Genomic DNA, 13,983 nt, shown 5'->3' with positions numbered 1-13,983 from the left:
AACTGCTGCTTCATTCATTCTTAATCTGTTCTGTTATACATACTTACTGTGCATCAGACTCAGTGTCAACAGGCACTCTAATATATAGGCATGGTTTATCTAGTTCACCTTCATTGCCATTAGGAATTCTATGGGCTTTTAATATTGATGACCTATCCTCTGGATAGGTCATCAATATCAGATTGATGGGGGCCCCAAACCTGGCACCCCCACCAACCCGCTGTATGAAGAAACGGTGCATGTAGTGTGCATATGCCGTCTTCCGTCTCTTCCTGCCCGCTACTGCTTTGTCTATGGTAAAGCAGCCGCGAACAGGAAGAGAGATGGAAGACTGCACACTGCATGCTGTTTCTTCATACAGCTGATCAGCGAGGGTGCAAATTTCCTCACGCTTTGTGGTAAAGAATCACATTTTTTTCCTAAAATGGCTGCTGCACGTGCTAGGACATGGAGCAAAGAACTCTGGGAACGAGTGGTCGCCCACAATGCCATGCATGCAGCCAATCGGCAGCCAGTCAGCCCCTGTGATGTCACAGCCCTATAAATAGCCTCAGCCATTTTGGATTCTGCCATTTTCCAGTATGCTTAGTGCAGGGAGAGACGTCAGCAGGCACTAGGAACAGTGCTAGGAAAGACTTTATTGTGCTGAAAAAATGAGTTAGAAGTTCAGGGAAAGATTACTCAAGGTGTAGGGAAAGGATAGGGAGGCATCATCTACACTATAAAAGGAGAACAGGGTGCAATAGGAGAGTGTACAGCCTGGGTAATAGGAGTGATTCTATTATACCTTGCTGCACTGACTGGGGATCCAAATTGGTGCTATACTGCTGATTTTAGGTTGTTTGCACTATATGATACATCACTAATTCCAGAAAACCTTGCTTGTGATTGGGGTGCAAGTTCTGTGTGATACAGCCATTTACAGGGTGTACTAATAAGAAAGATACGTACATCCTATTTGTAGTTCTGTATTGATTTTACATTGTTTTACTTAATTTTGGAGGAGGTGTATTAATAGGAAAAAAAGGGAAAAATATATGTCATAATTGCCCTTTAGCGGTGAAGCTACATTGTACTACAGCCATTTACAGGGTGCATTAAAAGGATACATACATACGTCCCATTAAAATTTATTTTTTTATTTTACATTGTTTAACTTTTTTGGGGCGGTGAATGAAAAAAGTATATGTCATAAGTGCCGTTCGGTGCTGAAGTTACATTGTACTACAGTCATTTACGGGGTGTATTAATAGGAAAGATACTTACGTCCCATTAGCCGGTCTGTGTTGATTTTACATTGTTTTTTTTGTTTTTTTGTATTAATAGGAAAAAAATGGGAAAAATATATGTCATAAGTGCAGTTCGGCAGTGAAATTACATTGTAGTACAGCCATTTATGTGGTGTACTAAAAGGAAATATATGTACGTCCCATTAGCCTTCTGCGATGAATTGTGATTTTGTTATATTTCTTTTTTTGGTCTGTAGAAATAAGGGAAAAAAAAGGAAAAAATATGTGACCGAGTGAAGGTGGATGCTCAACAGACAGGATCTGTTTTTTGGGGATTATTTATCGAGTTTTGACCAACAATCCAACTGTACTGGAATGGTTGACATGCTCTTCAACATCATCTCAGGTGACAACAGAAACACACAGACAGGAATCAGTGGGTTCCTCTGAAGCCACACTTAGTTGGCATGTCCAAAGAACAACCTCTATGCCCTCATCTGTCCTGCAACTGCCTCTTTTGCTGCTCTTTCTGTTTTGGAAGTTATCCATGCTGTAAGCTCTGCTCCACTTTTCAGCAAGGATGAGCTTAGTGAGGACAGTCAGCAGCTACAGGCCAGCACAGAGTTGGCCGCTGCTTCCTTCCTTTTGCAACTAGCAATGATGACAGTCGAATGGGACCATGTGTTGTGAGCAGTCAAGGACGTGGCCATGAGACTGGGGAGGGTGACATAAGTGACAAACAGACAGTAGTGAATGATGATGTAGCCAATCTCCCGTGGGAGCTGCGTGAAGAGGGGGCCTCATCATAATAATTTTTTCTCCACTACTTTATTAGTGCTGACTCCATGACCTTATTTTGTTCCACTAAAGAGCCATTGGAACACAGCTCCTGCAGGGCCAAATAGCATTTTTTTTTCTTTACTGAAGGCTGTTGTATGCCTTTATTTTGGATTAGATAGTGGTTATTTAGGACTGTTGGTAGCCTGCACAATGATGCACACATCTATATATGTGACCTGCCTGTCATTCTGACACACAATAACTGTTTCGCTGCCAGAAAGGACTAGCTATGCATATTACTGCACTGCACAGTGATGTATATCAACATACATTCTCTCTAAGTTTTACCTGCAGCACGGGATAGACCTTATTTAGCATGCTTCGTGATGATTTAATTCGTAACAAAGCTAATTTTTGGGAGAAATTCGGCGAAGTGACCGAATAGAATTTTTGAAAACGTCTCTCATTTCTAGTTATCACCAATGCAGCTAAATAGTGTTATTATTCAGCTTGTCCAAGACCCTAAAAGATTTGTAATTCAACAGTGTGGGTATACTTTCACATGCTTCCCAGTTTTTCAAAGCTACTGTAAGGCAAATCTGACCCATTATGCCATAAAAGATTGAATTATAAACATATAACTAGTCAGATGTGCTATTCAGCTGTGCAGAAAACTTAGGTGAGTTTCCCTTGGTACTCACCTATAGTGTTGAGCGCGAATATTCGAATTGCGAATTTTTTTCTCGAATATCGCAATTTCGAGATTTCGCGAATATTTAGAATATCGTTCTATATATTCGCGAAATCGAATATTCGTTTTTTTTCTATTATATTTTTTTCTTTCCCACTTCCCTAAAGTTGTTCTTACCTGTCCTTTGGATTCCTGGCTTCCTGGCTGCTCCAGTCAGTGGCGTTTTCAACTTACTGCTATATTCCATATTAGCTAAATTACAATCTAATCTATATGTGTATTTTACGAAATTTCGCAATAGTCGCAATTGCGATGCGAGTAATATAACACGAAATATTCGCATGAAGATTTCAACTTAGCACTGCTATACTCCATATTCTAGCCTAATATGGAATATAGCTGTGCTAAGTTAGCACTGCTATATTCCATATTAGGCTAGAATATGGAGTATAGCAGTGCTAAGTTGAAATCTTCATGCGAATATTTCGTGTTATATTAGTCGCATCGCAATTTCGACTTTTTCAAATGTTCTTAATATTGCTCTAACTTCGTCTTTTAGAAATTTCGTAATATTGCTCTAACTTCGTCTCTTAGAATATTACGAATATTCTAAAAGACGAAGTTAGAGCAATATTACGAAATTTCGTAAAATACACATATAGATTGTAATTTAGCTAATATAGTGCTATAATCCCTTTTTTTTCCTGTAATTTTTTTTTGCCTCTTCTGAACTTAAGTTTTGTAAAATATGTACACTATTAAAAATTATTACTATAGCAGTATATTAGCTTAAATACGATCTATGTGTATTTTACGAAATTTCGTAATATTGCTCTAACTTCGTCTCTTAGAATATTCCGAATATTCTAAAAGACGAAGTTAGAGCAATATTAAGAACATTTGCAAAAGTCGAAATTGCGATGCGAGTAATATAACACGAAATAGTCGCATGAAGATTTCAACTTAGCACAGCTATATTCCATATTCTAGCCTAATATGGAATATAGCAGTGCTAACTTAGCACTGCTATATTCCATATTAGGCTAGAATATGGAATATAGCAGTGCTAAGTTTAAATCTTCATGCGACTATTTCGTGTTATATTACTCGCATCGCAATTTCGACTTTTGCAAATGTTCTTAATATTGCTCTAACTTCGTCTTTTAGAATATTCGGAATATTCTAAGAGACGAAGTTAGAGCAATATTACAAAATTTCGTAAAATACACATATTAGCCTAGCCATAGTCATTAGCATAGGAACGTTGCCTTATACTATCAAGATAAATTTTCGCAATATGCGAAAAAATAATTTCGCGATAATTGGAATAATTGCGAATATTCGATTTCGACAAATATAACACGAATATTAATGCGAATATTCGCGAAATATCGTGAAATCGAATATGGCACCTCCCGCTCATCACTACTCACCTACTTGGTACTATGGCTGAAACTATATACATACTACAGATGGTACTATGGCTGGCATTGTTTCCAACTCTGTTTCTTACTATTGCCAACTAGAAGATTCCCTTCAACATAATGGCTACACTCACTGTGTAGACAAAAGTATGCAGACTAATTCCAGACCCTCTTCTTGATTCACATGCACTAGCACTGGTGGGGGCAAAGTGAGGAGGACCTGACTGCAGCCTGAGAGAACAATGCACTGCTTTTCTATTTTATTATTCATGGTCTACAATTATGGTCTAGGACAAAATCAGAGCAAGAAAAAAAACCTGAGGATTAAATAGGTTTTGTCGATTGTTTATTGTTTGGATTTTGTGTTTAATGTTCCTTTAATTATGGCTTTATCATAGACTGGAGTTTTATCATAGCCTATGTTATCCCCTAAATTGCCTGGAGGATTAACCTGATTTATGATCAGGTACATGCCTTATCATAATTCCGACACCAGAAAACTGATGTAAAAGTATATAAATGTGCTGGGCCGTCTTCTCTCACCACACCTCTTTTTAGGAAAGTAGCAAGGGCAGTGTAGCATTACTACTTGCACCTAAATTTAGGTGCAATGGCGTTTAAAAAGTTGCAAACATGAAGTTTGCAACTTTTTCACGACAGAGAACTAGTGTGGAGAAATGATACATTTCCTACATGGGGTTCTGTATGAAAAGAATGCAGTTACAACCCCTATAAAGATTAATAAGGTTAAAAGATATTTTTAACCTGAAAATTGTGGTATAAAATCAACTCAATATCTACTTTTTAAAATGTTAACAATAAAGCTCTAGTAATGTAGACTCAAAAATGTTTTCTTTGAGATATTTACTACATTTTTCATTTGCTGAATCATCGAGTTCAAAATGTAATTTCTTTGACTGTCTGTTATATGTCTTCAAAATCTATTTTTATAGATATTACGTGCTAAAAATAAATCTACCTGCAAATGAGACAATATTGTATAGTACATATCTACAAAGGGAAAAACCTTTGACATGGAAACCTGAAGCAGGCAGGGAAAAGGGTTTAGTGGCACAGACAATAAGCTTTTCAATTGATTTTAAATTAGAGTTCTTGCTTTACTGAATACCTAGCTAGAAGGGCACTGAGAAGTTAACCTTGAGGTCAGGGAAGAGATATCATCCAACTCAGATAACAGATTACATTTTCAATAACAAACATGCCTTCAGGTATGGGAATAGAGTAGCATTGACTTACCTAAGACTATGAACATACTTGTGTTTTATTTATCTAGAGGCTTTGACTTTTGTTCAATATCTGATCAAATACAATGTAGGAAACAAAAATCAGATCACCTTATAAATCAGACACAAATATACACTGTGGTATGCCAATATTATAACTAAGTTCTAGCTCCTTAGAAGATTTTTAAAATGATTCCATGATATCTGGTCAAAGATCACTTTATTTAGGTTTTCATAATAAATGTTAATATAATTTTAGATATGAATAAATATCCACTATACAGTTTTTTAATTGTTTATTAAATGATTTAAAGAAGACAAAAAGATAAGTCCTTTACATATGCTCTATTAGGACATATAGATGTTACAGAGCAGGGATACCATGCTTGGGACCCACTCTGTTTACAAAGAACAACTTTTCTAGTGGATCTAGTTTATGCATATTTTACAGTCCAGCCGCTGGGTTGATTTGACATCATATAAAACAAATTTCCCCCTGTGGCAGCTGTTGCCAGAAAGAGTATAGATGGATGAAGCTTCCTATAGCCATCTTCAACTCCTTAGTAAGATAGGATTCTTTTTTATGCTTGTGACAATTCTGTAGGGTGGTATGGTCACATCTTTTAGGGAAAATCATTTTTTTTTTAACTTAGTGGTAGGCATTTTCCCCAGTGTAGGATGGTGGAGATAATCAGTTGAACACTGTTGTAATTTAACTTCTTCCAGACATGCGCCATACATGCACAGAACAGTGTAAAGTGAGTTCCCACATTCTGCTGTACATGCACAGCGCCCTGATCAGGCAGGGTGTCTCAGATGGCACAAGCTGGGCACAGCATATTCGGGCTGTAATGTCCTATTTGTAGAAATTTTGCAATCTTCATTTTGTAAAGTCACCTGCTCATTAATTTGTGCAAAATACCTGCCATGTCAAAATGTTGACTCTACCCATTCACATGTAACTTGAGGGGTGTACTTTCCAAAATGGGGTCATTTATTGGGAGTTTTCACTGTATGGGTACCTCAGGGTCTCTGCAAACATGATGTAGCATCCAAAAACCATTTCAGCAAAATCCAAAAGCCAAATGGCCCTCCATTCTTTCTGAGCCCTACCATGTACCCATACAGCAGCTTACGTCCACATTTATGGCATTTCTATACCCAGTAGAACTCCCCTATGAATTCAAGAAGTCTGATGTGAGTCTCAGGTGGCACACGCTGGGCACTGGATATTGGGCATTGAAATGCCATATCTGATGAAGAATTTGCAATTTTCATTTTGCACACTCTGCTGTGAATTAATATCTCAAAAATACCTGTAGCGTCAAAATTCTCACTCCACCCCTTAATACCTTGAGGGAAGGAGTTTCCAAAATGAGGTCACTTCTCAGTTGTTTAATTTATTATTTCAATCCAGATCCTATAGTTGTCACCACAAGTGTTGTAAATAATCCCATTGGATCTCAAAATGCGCATGGTGGGGGTCATTTATTAAACAGAAATACGCCTATATTAAGCATATTTCTGGCGCAGATTGCGGTGCAAAGGTCATTCGCGCAGAAATCTGTGACTTTACCGATGACGCCAGGTCTAAAAAAAGTGGGCATAACGTGGGCCGAAAGGGGACAGGCTGGCAGGCCCATCTCATTTATCATTTTATACACCTGTTTTAGGTGTAGAAAATGGTCTAAATGTAAGACAGCTCAGAAGAAGTATTACATGTGGAAGCAATGGCCTTTACATAACTTTAAAGCGTCTAAAATGCCGGTCTTATTAAATGTGCCCCGGTGTTCTTATTCTCCTGGACCCTCTCATACATTCAGGCAAAAAAATAAGACAACATGTAGGGTGTTTCTAAAACCAGGAAGCAAATAATAATAATAATAATAATAATAATGCTTACTTTTCACACTGACACATGCAAGCCACAACATATTTGGGCACTGAAATGCTATACATGTAGAAACATTAAAATTTTCCCTTAGCTCCTTCTGCTGTGCATTAATTTTTGCAAAATATCTGTGGGATCAAAATGCTCACTGCAGCCCTTAATAAATACCTTGAGGGGAACAGTTTCCAAAAAGTAGTACCTTTTTTAGAGTTTATTTTTATTAATTCTCACCAGAGTCTCTACAATTGTCAGGAAAAGCTGTGTAAATCACCATATTGGACCTCAAATGCACATGGTGCTCTTTTTTTCCCCTAAACCCTGTGGTATGTCCAGGAAAAAGATCAGGGCCACATGAATTGTGTCCTAAAACCACAAAACACAGTATAATAATAACAGAGCTTACTTTTCCCACTGGTACATGCTTGACACAACATATTGGGCACAAAAATTTCATATTTCTGTAAGAATTGTTGGTCCCATGTTTCATATGTTTTAATACATGCAAATGAGCCTCTAGGAGCAATGGGGGCGTTGCCATTACATCTTGAGTAGAGTTGAGCGGACACCTAGATGTTCAGGTTCGACGGGTTCGGCCAAACTTCACAAAAAAGTTCGAGTTCGGGACCCGAACTTGACCCAATTTTGACCCGGAACGCGAACCACATTGTAGTCAATGGGGACCCGAACTTTTGAGCACTAAAATGGCGGTAAGAATTTCATGGAAAGGGCTACAGGGCTGCAAGTGCCAGCAAAATGTGGTTAAGAGCATGGCAAGTGCTCTGCAAACAAATGTGGATAGGAAAATGACTTTAAATAACATAAAATACGTAAAAATTAAAAATAATAATCTTGATCTAGGAGGACGAGGTCCATATGGAGTAGGAGGTTGAGGTGGCGGTGTAGGTGGAAGCGGAGGTGGAGGAGGAGATGCACACATACTGCCCCACCATGATGATAAATAACAATACAGGACTCTTAAGATGCCCTGTTATTGGAATGATTAATAAAAAAAATTATAGGGAATGTCACTGGGGTATTTAGGATTTGGAAACGTTAGACAGGAGAGGCCCTGCTGCCGTTTTGTTGACTCTAGATAATTTCTGCCTAATCGCACGTCCCTGTGATGTCCACAAACGATTTGGATATCTTCTCTATGAACTTTCAATGTTCTTTTCTGAGCCTACCATGTTGATCACGGTAATTGGCGAATCAGGGTTCCACGCCGGAGAGGGAGCGTGAGAAAGGGAGACCTCATTCAAGGGAGGTCAATGGCTGCAATGGGATGGAGCGGAAATGTGGGACAAGTTATTAAAGCAGAAGGATCGAATGAAAGGGCCAATTAAAGACGAATTTTAGAAATCTAAGTCCCTGTCACCTATGCAGAGCAGGGGTTTTTCATCGCCAGAAAGGGGTTAATGTCACCCACCAATGGAACAGATTATTTTTAAAAATTTCGGTCCCTGTCACCTATGCAGAGCAAGGGTTTATTCACGGCAAAAATTGTAAAATGCTACCCAAGAATGTAACAGAAAAAATTGTGAAGTTTATTAACCTGTCTACTAGGTAGAGCAGGGGTCTCTCAAAACCAAAAATTGTTGAATGTCACCCGAAAATGTAACAGAAAAATTTGTGAAATTTATTAAGCTGTCAACTAGGTAGAGCAGGGGTATATCACAGACAAAAATTGGTGAATTTCACCCCAAAATGTGACAGACAAATTTGTGATTTTTTTTTTACCTGTTTACAAGGTATAGCAAGGGTATATCACACCCAAAAATTGGTGAATTTAAACCGAAAATTTAACAGACAATTTAGTGATTTTTTTTTACCTGTTTACTAGGAAGAGCAGTGGTATATCACACCCAAAAATTGGTGAATTTCACCCGAAAATGTAACAGACAAATTTGTGAAATACCATAAAATAAAATACATACAAATAAAAAATAAAAAACTTGATTTATGAGGTGGAGATCCATTTAATGTAGCGGTGTAGGTGGAAGCGGCGGTGGAGGAGGACTAGGTAGCCAACGCTGGATTTTGGCTTTAATTTTATTAATTTTTTTATTAGGATATACTCGAAAAGAGTGTGAAATATCCAAAATACAAGAATGAGCAATTGCGCTGTAGTATAACAATGGCTGTTTAAGGCCGGTATACATGTCTATTCTGCACCAGGTATGGACAAGTCCTGTGGGATCCATGCCTGGTTCATTTTAATGAACGTGAGCTTGTCCACATTGACTGTGGACAGGCGGCTGCGCTTGTCTGTGATAACGCCCCCTGCCGTGCGAAACACACGTTCAGATAACACACTGGCTGCAGGGCAGGCCAGCACCTCCAAGTCGTAAAGGACAAGCTCAGGCCATGTGCTCAATTTTTAGACCCAGAAGTTGAAGGGGCAGACCCGTCATTCAGTACATGTAGGAATGTGCACACATACTGCTCCACCATGTTGGTGAAATGCTGCCTCCTGCTAAGACGTTCCATATCACCTGGTGGTGCTGGTTGTTGTGGCGTGCTGACAAAGCTTTTCCACATTTCGGCCATGCTAACCCTGCCTTCTGAGGTGCTGGAGGTGCGCCAGCTGCATTGGCGACCTCTTCCTCCTCCCCTGCCTTCGCCTTGTGATTCCACTGTGCCCCTGCTGTCAGGTGGGAATGCCACCAGCAGCGCGTCTACCAGCGTGGGCTTGTACTCACGCATCTTACGATCAAGCTCCAGTGAGGGAATTAAGGATCGTACGTTGTCCTTGTAACGGGGATCCAGCAGCGTGGCCACCCAGTAATCAGCACAAGTTAGAATGTGAGCAACTCGGCAGACATTGCGGAGACACTACAGCATATAATCACTCATGTGTGCCAGGCTGCCCAGAGTTAACAAAAAGCTGTCCTCTGTGGGAGGTGTATCGTCTGTGTCCTCTGTATCCCCCCAGCCACGCACCAGTGATGACCATGAGCTGGTCTGGGTGCCACCCTGCTGTGAACATGGTTCCTCCTCCTCCTCCTCCTCCTCCATCTCCTCCTCCTCATTCTCCACCTCCTCATCCTCCAGAACTGTGCCCTGGCTGGACAATTGTGTACCTGGCGTTTGTGGGTGCAGGAACCCACCCTCAGAGCCACTTGTGAATGACTGGCCGGAAACCCTATGAAATGATCCCTCTTACTCCTCCTCCTCCTGTGCCACATCCTCTTCCATCATCGCCAGCAGCGTTTTTTCAAGGAGGCATAGAAGTGGGAGAGAAACGATGAGAACGGCGTTATCGGCACTGGCCATGTTGGTGGAGTACTCGAAACAGCGCAACAAGGAACACAGGTCTCGCATGGAGGTCCAGTCATTGGTGGTGAAGTGGTGCTGTTCCGCAGAGCAACTCACCAGTGCATGCTGCAGCTGAAACTCCACTATCGCCTGCTACTATCTGGTCAGCATGTGCAAGGTGGAGTTCCACCTTGTGGGCACGTCACATATGAGGCAGTGAGTGGGAAGGCTGAAGTTACGCTGCAGTGCTGAAAGGCGAGCAGCATCAGGGTGACAACGCCGAAAGCGCACAGACGGCCCGCACTTTATGCAGCAGCTCTGACATATCCGGGTAATTTTTAAGGAATCTCTGCACCACCAAATTCAGCACATGCGCCAGGCAAGGAATGTGCGTCAAACCGGCTAGTCCCAGAGCTGCTACGTGATTTCGCCCATTATCGCATTACCGGGCTTGAGGCTCACTGGCATCAACCACTCATCGGTCTGTTGTTCAAGGCCCGTCCACAGCTCCTGCGTAGTGTGGGGTTTGTCCCCCAAACAGATAAGTTTTAAAACTGCCTGCTGTCGTTTACCCCTGGCTGTGCTGAAGTTGACGGTGAAGGTGTTACGCTGACTGGATGAGGAGTCGGTAGAGGATGAGGAAGCAGAGTAGGAGGAGGAAGCAACAGGAGGCAAACTGAAGTATCCTGCAATCCTCGTTGGTGAAAGGACATGCGGCAAACTGTATCAGCCTCAGTCCCAGCCGCCACTGAATTTACCCAGTGTGCTGTTATGGAGATATAACGTCCCTCACCGTGCTTACTGGTCCACGTATCCGTAGTGAGGTGCACCTTGCCACAGATGGCGTTGCACAGTGCACACCTGATTTTGTCCCCCACTTGGTTGTGCAGGGAAGGGATGGCACACCTGGAAAAGTAGTGGCAGCTGAGCACGACGTACTGTGGGACAGCCACTGCCATAAGGCTTTTAAAACTCGCCGTCTCCACCAGACAGAATGACAACATTTCAAAGGCCAGTAATTTTTAAATGCTGGCATTCAGGGCCAGGGATCGCGGGTGGTTAGGGGGGTACTTCCTCTTCCGCTCCAGTGTTTGTGAGATGGAGAGCTGAACGCTTCTGTGGGACATTGTGGAGATGCTTGGTGACCCAGATGGTGGTGTTGCTGGCAGATGCTCTGTTTGCGGGGTGGCAGGTGGCGCTGTCACTCCAGAGGTGGATATGGAGGCCGAGACTGCAGCAGAAAAGGAAGCAGGAGGAGTCAGAGACCTTTCTTGGTTTTGATGTCTACTACACTGCAGCTCGTGCTTTGCACTTAGATGCCTGGTCATGCAAATTGTGCTCAGATTGAGAACGTTTATGGCTCGCTTCAGGCCCTGATTGCACAGCGTGCAAACCACTCGTGTCTTGTCGTCAGCACATTGTCTGAAGAACTGCCACGCCAGGGAACTCCTTGGAGCTGGCTTTGGTGTGCTCGCTCCCTTTGCTGCGGTGGCAGTAGCAGGGGTACTATCTAGGGAATGGCTGCTCCGCTTTTGCACCCTGCTCCTTTTTCTGCTGTGCTGGTGGCTCTGTGCGACCACCGACTCTTCCTACGAACTACACAGGTCACTCGCATGACCTTGATTCCATGTGGGGTCGAGGACCTCATCGTCCTCCACATCATCTTCCACCCAGTCTTCACCCCTGCCCTTCTTGTCAGTCTGCACACTTTCGAAAGCCCCAGCAGTTGGCACCTGTGTTTCGTCATCATCCCAGACGTGCTGCGATGGTTCTCTGATGTACTCATCTTGAAACACAAGTGGTTGGGCATTGGTGCACTCAATCTCTTCCACTTCTGGTGCAGGGCTAGGTGGATGGCCCTGGGAAACCCTGTTAACAGAGTCATCAAAAAGCAGAAGAGATTGCTGCATGACTTGGGGCTCAGACTGCTTGGCTGATTTGCAAGGGGGTGAGGTGAAAGACTGATGGACATCGGCTGCAGGTGCCAACTCTGATCTTTCAGCAGGAGACTGGGTGGGAGACAATGTAAAGGAACTGGCACTGTCAGCAACCCAATCTACTATCGCCTGTACTTGTACCAAATACCGCTGCAGGCTCTGTCGCCTACTCGCACCTGAGGAAGGTGTTTTACTTGTACGTGTACCTGGCACAGATCGACCACGTCCTCTCCCTGCAACAGGAGCTCCACTAGCAGCACCATGACGGGGACCACGTCCCTTATATGACGCTCTCCTCATATTTCTCAAATTTAGTATCTTGCCCAAAATGTGTGTTTTTTAAAAATAACAGAATAGAACAACAGTATCTAACGCTTGTATCTCACAATGACAGATGCAGCAAAGGCTGCAAATTTTTTTTTTTTGCCCTAAATAGGTGTTTTTTTTAATAGCAGAATAGACCAACAGTATATAAAGGGTGTATCTTACACATACAGATGCAGACAAGGCCACAAATTAAGATTTTTGCCCAAAATGGGTGTTTATTTAATACCAGAAAAGCACAGCAGTATGTAAAGGGTGTATCTCGCAATGACAGATGCAGCAAAGGCTGCAAAATTAAGTATTTTGCCCTAAATGGGTGTTTTTTTAATAGCAGAATAGAACAACAGTATCTAAAGGGTAAAATAGAACAACAGTATTTTAAAGGCCACAAATAAAGATTTTTGCCCAAAATTGGTGTTTATTTAATACCAGAATAGTACAGCAGTATGTAAAGGGTGTATCTCACAATGACAGATGCAGCAAAGGCTGTAAAATTAAGTTTTTTTTCCCTAAATGGGTGTTTTTTTAAATAGCAGAATATAACAACAGTATGTAAAGGGTGTATCTCACAATGACAGATGCAGCAAAGGCTGTAAAATTACGTTTTTTGCCCTAAATGGGTGTTTTTTTTTAATAGCAGAATAGAACAACAGTTTCTAAAGGGTGTATCTCACACGTACAGATGCAGACAAGGCCACAAATAAAGATTTTTGCCCAAAATGGGTGTTTATTTAATACTAGAATAGCACAGCAGTATGTAAAGGTTGTATCTCACAATGACAGATGCAGCAAAGGCTGAAAAATAAAGTTTTTTTGCCCTAAATGGGTGTTTTTTTTTAACGCATAATAGAACAACAGTATCTAAAGGGTGTATCTCACAATGACATATGCAGCAAAGGCTGCAAAATTAAGTTTTTTGCCCTAAATGGGTGTTTTTTTTTAACGCATAATAGAACAACAGTATCTAAAGGGTGTATCTCAGACGTACAGATGCAGACAAGGCCACAAATTAAGATTTTTGCCCAAAATAGGTGTTTATTTAATACCAGAATAGCACAGCATTATGTAAAGGTGGTATCTCACAATGACAGATGCAGCAAAGGCTGAAAAAAAAATTCGTTTTTTGCCATAAATAGTTTTTTTTTTATAGTAGAATAGAATGACAGTATCTAAAGGGTGTATCTCACACGTACAGATGCAGAAAAGGC

The 13,983-nt window shown here is 41.3% G+C and overlaps 1 protein-coding gene across 1 annotated transcript in view; it reads left to right on the top strand.

Moving 5' to 3' along the window:
- HMGCLL1 (3-hydroxymethyl-3-methylglutaryl-CoA lyase like 1) overlaps positions 1–13,983 on the top strand; it is a 262,055-nt gene that overhangs the window by 29,177 nt on the left and 218,895 nt on the right. The gene's annotated exons all lie outside the window — the stretch shown is intronic.

This window comes from Bufo bufo, chromosome 4 (genome assembly GCF_905171765.1).
Source record: "Bufo bufo chromosome 4, aBufBuf1.1, whole genome shotgun sequence".
Lineage (NCBI taxonomy): Eukaryota > Metazoa > Chordata > Amphibia > Anura > Bufonidae > Bufo > Bufo bufo.
Note: the sequence above shows the minus strand (reverse complement) of the source record. Positions and strands in the feature narration are given on the sequence as shown.